The following is a 7,500-nucleotide window of genomic DNA, read 5'->3' on the forward strand; positions in this document are numbered from 1 at the left end:
CTACGCATTGGTTTATGTGACGTCACTGAACTTACTTTCTCTCAATTTTAAATAAATATGCACCATTTCCTGAAAATTGGAGAAGAGAGCAACAAAAAAACAAACAAAAACAAAAGAGAAAGAGAGAGAGAAAGAAAACAAGTCGCGTAAGGCGAAAATACAACATTTAGTCAAGTAGCTGTCGAACTCACAGAATGAAACTGAACGCAACGCAACGCAGCAAGACCGTATACTCGTAGCATCGTCACTCCACCGCCCGTGGCAAAGGCAGTGCCAGTGAAATTGACAAGAAGAGCGGGGTAGTAGTTGCGCTGAGAAGGATAGCACGCTTTTCTGTACCTCTCTTCGTTTTAACTTTCTGAGCGTGTTTTTAATCCAAACATATCATATCTATCATATGGAATCAGGAACCGACAAGGAAATTGATTTCGAAAAAAAACATTTGATAATAATTTTTATATATTTAATTTTCAGAGCTTGTTGTTAATCCAAATATAACATATTTATATGTTTTTGGAATCAGCAAATGATGGAAAATAAGATGAACGTAAATTTGGATCGTTTTATAAAAAAAATATTTTTTTTTACAATTTTCAGATTTTTAATGACCAAAGTCATTAATTAATTTTTAAGCCACCAAGATGAACTGCAATACCGAAGTCCGGGCTTCGTCGAACACTACTTGACCAAAATTTCAACCAATTTGATTGAAAAATGAGGGCGTGACAGTGCCGCCTCAACTTTCACGAAAAGCCGGATATGACGTCATCAAAGACATTTATCAAAAAAATGAAAAAAAACGTCTGAGGATATCATACCCAGGAACTCTCATGTCAAATTTCATAAAGATCGGTCCAGTAGTTTAGTCTGAATCGCTCTACACACACACAGACAGACAGACAGACAGACAGACACACACACACACACACACACACACACACACACACACACACATACACCACGACCCTCGTCTCGATTCCCCCCTCTACGTTAACATATTTAGTCAAAACTTGACTAAATGTAAAAAGAAAAAGGAAATCACAACACAAACTTTAATTGCATTTTTGTGTCATTTAACATTTTTCAAAAAGATTTCCAGTTCAAAGATAATGACAGAATGGTAATTTAAAAGGGAGGAAAAAGCAAATAAGAAAAATAAAAGAACCTGAACGACTCACAATCCACTATAAACGTAAGCCTTTGAGGGGTCTATTGCCAAAGAAAGAAAGAGAGTAATAAAAGGCAGGACATGATTACAATCCATTATACCAGTAAGCCTTTGACGTTCGGACAGTGAAAGAAATAACGAAACAAAGAATGGCACGAAACATTTACAATCCTTTATAAACATGATCCTTTGAAAATCCCATTGCTTTATTTGTGTGGTTGTTCTTTTACCTTCCTGGCATAAATAAAATCAATAGCGATTTCTATAACCAGTCGCACCACGTAACCCGAGTATACACGCAAGTCTTTGAAGTTCCTATTTTTTTTTTTTACCTTGCCGACAATACAATCCATAACCATTTATGTATGATCACGTGCGGTACGCGGCTAACACAGACAGCCAGCGGTACGTTGCCCAATCACCGAGTCCATTAATATCGAAACAGATCGGCAGCTACCCTTTTAATTCTTGTCGGGTGGCACCCAGGCCTGATTAAACGGTGCCAAGTCCTACCCTGATCAAAGCCGGTGCAGCGATACACTTGGGAACATTTTCGGGTGGGAAAACACAGGATGAGTGTTTGCGTGGATTTTGGTGTTGGGGATTTGATGTGTTGATTGTGGTTTATTCTATTGGGAGGGCGATATTACTGTTATGATGGCGATCATGCAGCCGTTTTAACCTCATGTCGTCTGGCAGCGACAAAGGTAACTGGTTGTCTTTCTTTCTGCCTGTCTACCTTTCCTTTCTCGTTTGTTGTTTTGTTCGTCCTTTCTTTCCTTCCTTCCTTCTCTATCCGTCTATCTTTGTCTTCACTCCCTTCTGTCTTCCAAGGCTTGATTTAATTGCCGTTCGTTTGTTAGTTTGCTAGTTTTTGTGTTTGTCTGTTTCTGTGTTTGTTTGTTTGTTTGCTTGTTTGTTTGTTTGCTTGTTTGTTTGTTTGTTTCTTTGTTTCTTTGTTGTGTTTGTCTGTTTTTTGTTTGTTTGTTTGCTTGTTTGTTTGTTGTTTTGCTGGTCCGTTAGCTTTTGGTATGCGATGCTAATAAAGTGAGCGCTGCACGCAGATCGTGAAGCATGGCTTTGGATTTGTTTCGCCTAAACTGGTGACTTACTTGTGTGCTTGCAACTTCGATTTGCCGTGTATTGGTCTGTGAGGCCCATGCAGTATGATCGATTCGTAACTAATTGCAACTAATGTACGTGTATTTCTTTTAATTCTTAGGCCTAATTCGAGCGAATTAGCTTTGATAGTTATTCAGCAAAACTACAGAAACATGGACAAATGGTCCATTTTAGGAGCCTAGGCGCCTAATATGGAGCAATGAAGAGGCCCGGCATCACAAATCATTGTAAAATGACCATTATTCTTGAAAATATCATGATACAACACAGTGTGCGAGTCTGACTGATTCAGTTACATATCAGTTTTATGTGTTATCAGTTCGACGAGAACATGACGTGAAGCACAACAAAAAACTGACGAAACTTATCAAAATCAAAAAGAAAATAGATGAAATTATTTATTTTCGAGTAAAAAGACTGTTTGATACATTTAAAGGCTTGAGGGATAGTTATAGTTTTTCAGCAAGCTTCTAAATGCATGACTGAAAACAGTCTTTTGTTTTCTTTTCTGTTATCGGAGACACACACATACTAAGATTGTGTCATTATTTTTTTGTTTGCTGCGAGAAAGACAGGGTCAAGACTGCTATGATAAACAATTAAAGTCGTATAGTTGTCTTATAGCAAATTGTGTGTGATTACGACTGTGACTGTGGACCGAAATCAGTCCGTTTTAAGGGTCATATTTAGAGTGAACGATGCCAGAATTGAAAAAAAAAGTTTAAAACGCCAGATGTTTTGTGGTTTGTGCGTTCGCAATTGTTTTGACATGTTTAAGTCAGTTACCCACAGAGGTACAGTGTTACGAAGGAATTGTTTTGAGTGCCCTAGCTATCACCATTATTTTGTCAAATCGCGAGTTGATCCTTAGCAAACGGTTCCTCTTTGGGGCCCTTCTCCTTTGCGTCTGTCTGTGCTTGTGTATTTATGTGTATGACATCTCCCAGCAAAGTGGAAACGATTATAATAACAATCATTCAGTCGTTCAACAGTCGTTCAACAATCAAGTGTCAAGTAACAACACTAAGTGTCACGCATGGCCTAAAAGCCTGCGTAGCGGATTATTGTCACGCTCCACTGCACTTCGGTACGTACGTTAATAACTTTGACAGGTGTACATCTCATAACAAGCACTGATCGAGCGCGACGATTATAAGCCCTCCTTCAAATAGTACGATACGCGCAGTCATTTCCGCATGTGCGGTCTGAATTTTGTTGTTGTGGTGTTTAACTGTTTCCGTCATTTTTGATTCGTTCATGTACTTTGTAAAAGACTTACATTTTAATTTGAATGTTATGAGATGTACACCTGTCAAAGTTTGAGCTATACCTGTGACTTGCTAACTAAGACCAACTTTTTATATTTTGTTTGTTTGTTGACCACGAACATTAAGCCTTTAAGCAATTGTAACCGTGTGCCGAAACACTACGATCACCTCGGGAAGCGAAGTGCAATCAAACAGGATTGAAAATATTAGGGCTAATTTCTTAGCCCTATAAAAACTGTTATGCAAACCCGAAGGTTTCCGTGAACATACAGACAATCGGAAACCACCAGACCCCATCACAAACAGAATCTCACAATCCACGGGTGTTGACTTGTAAAGGCCAACAACTCGGGTGCGAGTCTGCTGTGAAAGGAGCGGTAGCCTCCCCTGTCACACAATTAATTAGACTGTGTCCGATATGTACGCGTGTTGGCGTGCGTGTGGTCTTTTGTAGAACTATGGCTTTGTTATGAAAAATTGGTAAATTTGAGGATATTTCAGAAACTAAATATTATAGATACACCATATTTGCTATGATGATAAATAAGGACAAGAACTTTCCAGCACATCATGAACATCTTCAAAACCTCTTACTAGCTATTATAATGTCATCATGAAAATGGCATATGTCCATTCAAGCAGTCAATTTTTGCACCGCACCATTATGAACATCCAAAGATTTCTTGCACTTCAAATGATCACACGGAAAATTCAGTTTCTTTCACAACTTTGATCTTTTTGTGCATGTGGGGGAAAGATTTAGATTCACACCAGACGTTGAGACTGATAACATGAGGCTGATCACAAGTTTGTCTTTGTAACAAAGTTAACGTGGCTTCATCTAGTCTATTGAGCAAAACATCCTTGCGCATCTTTTACCACAAAGAGGATAATCTCCTGCAAAAGAAACACATCAAGGTCCTCGTGGTTCAAGATTATTCTTTTTTTAAATTCTACGCTACCTTTTCTCTTTGCTTTGTTAGCGTTAATTAACCCTTCCTATTCGAGTCTGTGAGAGACCTATCACCGGCGTATACCCCCAACCAAATCCCCCCTCCCCAACCCCCACACCCTGCACACACACCTCTCACAAATCGCGCTGGCCTATCGGAGGCAAGATTATGTATACATTTTCCTTTAAACCACACTGATTCTATTACCAGTGCCCATAGGTTCTCCCTCCCTTAACCGCGTCTCGCGAGACTTGGCATCCTGGATAAAAGCTGTTTGATAGTCTCGGTGACACAATGGCGGGCTTTGTAACTGTGCGTCTGCCAAAGGAGTTCGAATTACACGGATCAAAACAAAAATGTGATTGTGCGCAGGGGTTTACGCATTGTTGTGTGACTGTAGCGAAACAGAATTATGCGACTGTGTTACACGGCACTTGAGATTGCCACAAGTTCTCATATGTCGTATAGTTGTGTTCTTTTATTCTACGTCGCCCGTCTTCGCAGTAGCAGCAAACAACTCGTCAATTTGAGTTCGAGGATTTATTTAGCATTCCATACATACAACTGCACATCGTAGCAGAACTCAAAGTAGAAGCTTTTTTACATACAAATCGCGCTGGCCTATATAGTAAATACTCAATCTCGAGAATATTCCAGACCGAACATGATACAACTAAAATTAGATGAACTGTCCATGGACTAGAATAGTGACGTTCTCTGTGACGTACATCAAAAGTGCCGACGCACTTAATCCGAGCGAACGCCACGAACCCACGACTCAAAACAACGTGGTAAACAGTTTTGAAAGGACTATAAAAAACGCTCGCGCTAGACCCGAGTACTCTTAAGACTGGCTCGCTCCTCCAGTATGAAAGTTTTTGTCTGGTGCACGTGGATTTAAAAAAAAAATTATTTTACAGAATTAAAAAAAATTATTAGAGTAAAATAAAACATTAAAACGTTCATAATAAACAATAGTAAACAAGAATTTAAAATTTTTTTTAAATTTATTTTACAAAATTAAAAAAATTATTATAGTAAAATAAAACATTAAAACGTTCATAATAAACAATAGTAATCAAGAATTAAAAAAAAAATAGACCGCTTATGCCGGGAATCGAACCCGGTGTCGCTGGCTGGCTGGCTCTTCTATTAGCCGCACGGCAGTTCTACACCCACCGCGAATTGCTCCCGCCGTTAAGAGTCGTTTTTGTGGATTATTTTGCATTTAGGTCCCAGGTAACATTATGAAGTTTTAATACGATCAATCGGACCTATTATCAAGTTAGTGTATCAACTTTTGAAAGAACTGCGCCCAGTAGTTTCCCAGCAATAAGCTGTTAAGTCGAGACACACAGACAGACAGACAGACAGACAGACAGACACACACACACACACACACACACACACACACACACACACACACACACACACACACACACACACACACACACACACACAATTAAAGTCTGCTGGACCCTCCTACTGCGTACTCGGGGATACAGTTCACCTGCATTCTCGTCCAAGCATAAATATTGTGTTTACAAAATATAATATCGGTACTTTCCCACAAAGTACAAATAAGTCAACTACATGCAACACACAAAACCGAACCAAAGCTCAGCAACAGCAGCGTTTCCTAACATTACCCCCAACACAAGAAGAAATTTACCTAATTTATTTCAATCATTGAAACGCTACCTGTGCACATATTATGTATACATAAAAGATTAAAATCCAGGTATGTACATTAGTCTGTTGGAGAATGAACACAGTTTTACTCACATACTCGGCTGAGAAAATCCGCTCCAACATTGTCTGAACCCTTAATCGATTCCACTCGCATATCAAAGTTCTGCAAGTACATCACCCACCTCATGATACGATTATTTACAAACTTTGCAGAGTTCAGGTAGGTGAGGGGTTTGTGATCAGTCTGAAGCACGAATTTCACCCCTTGGAGGTAGAGTTCAAATTTCTTGATTCCCCACACGATGGCTGAACACTTTTTCTCCATGGTCGAGTAGTTCTTCTCGGCTCCTGTCAGCTTCTCGCTGGCATAGCTGACCGGAAACAGTTTACCTCCATGCTCTTGCATCAGCATGGCGCCGATCCCTTCGTCCGATGCGTCTGTACGCAAGATGAACTCTTTGGCAGTATCAGGAAGGCGTAGCACCGGGTCTCGTGACATCAGATCGTGCACGGTCTGGTATGCCTTCTCCTGAGCTGGTTCCCAGAGTATTCGGTTGGGGCATCCTTTTCGGGTCATGTCCGACAAAGGTGCCGTTATGGCGGCGAAGTTTGGAATGAACTCTCTGTAGTACCCAGCCAATCCAAGGAAGGATCGCACCTGCTTCTTGGTTTCAGGACGTGGCGCATTGAGGATCTTGGTGACGTTTTCCAACAAAAGCCACTTTTGACCTTCCTTCAGTGAATGACCTATGAAGTCAACGTTGTCGGTCCCCAAAATGCACTTGCTGGGTCTCACGGTCAGATTAGCTTTTGTCAGGCGGGAAAACAGTTCCCTCAAAGTCTCCAGATGCTCCGCAAAGGTCTCCGTGTGTACTAGCAGATCATCCCAGTAGTACACGACATTCTTCATTCCTTTGAGCATTTTTCGCATTCCCCTCTTCAGGGTAGCACCACAGTTCACCATGCCAAAAGGCATCCGCAGGCACCCATACGTTCCGTCTGGAGTTGCAAAGGCGGTCTTTGGTATGTCGTCTTCGCGCACAGGAATTTGCCAATACCCGTCGCGATATAACCTTGAATGGTTGAAAACGACGTTAAACACCAAATAAAGAAAGAAAGAAAGAAAGTCTCGCAGAAACAGGCACAGACACACACGGTGTGGCTAAAGCAGGACTTAGCAAAAAGACATTATCACAGGAACTCGCTGAAAATACCCGTCAGAGGTTTTGGATTAGAATACTTCTATTCGTAGACAGACACTTGCTTTCGGTAAATGTCCTACACTTTCTTTCTTTCT

This window comes from Littorina saxatilis, linkage group LG3 (genome assembly GCF_037325665.1).
Source record: "Littorina saxatilis isolate snail1 linkage group LG3, US_GU_Lsax_2.0, whole genome shotgun sequence".
NCBI classification, from domain to species: domain Eukaryota; kingdom Metazoa; phylum Mollusca; class Gastropoda; order Littorinimorpha; family Littorinidae; genus Littorina; species Littorina saxatilis.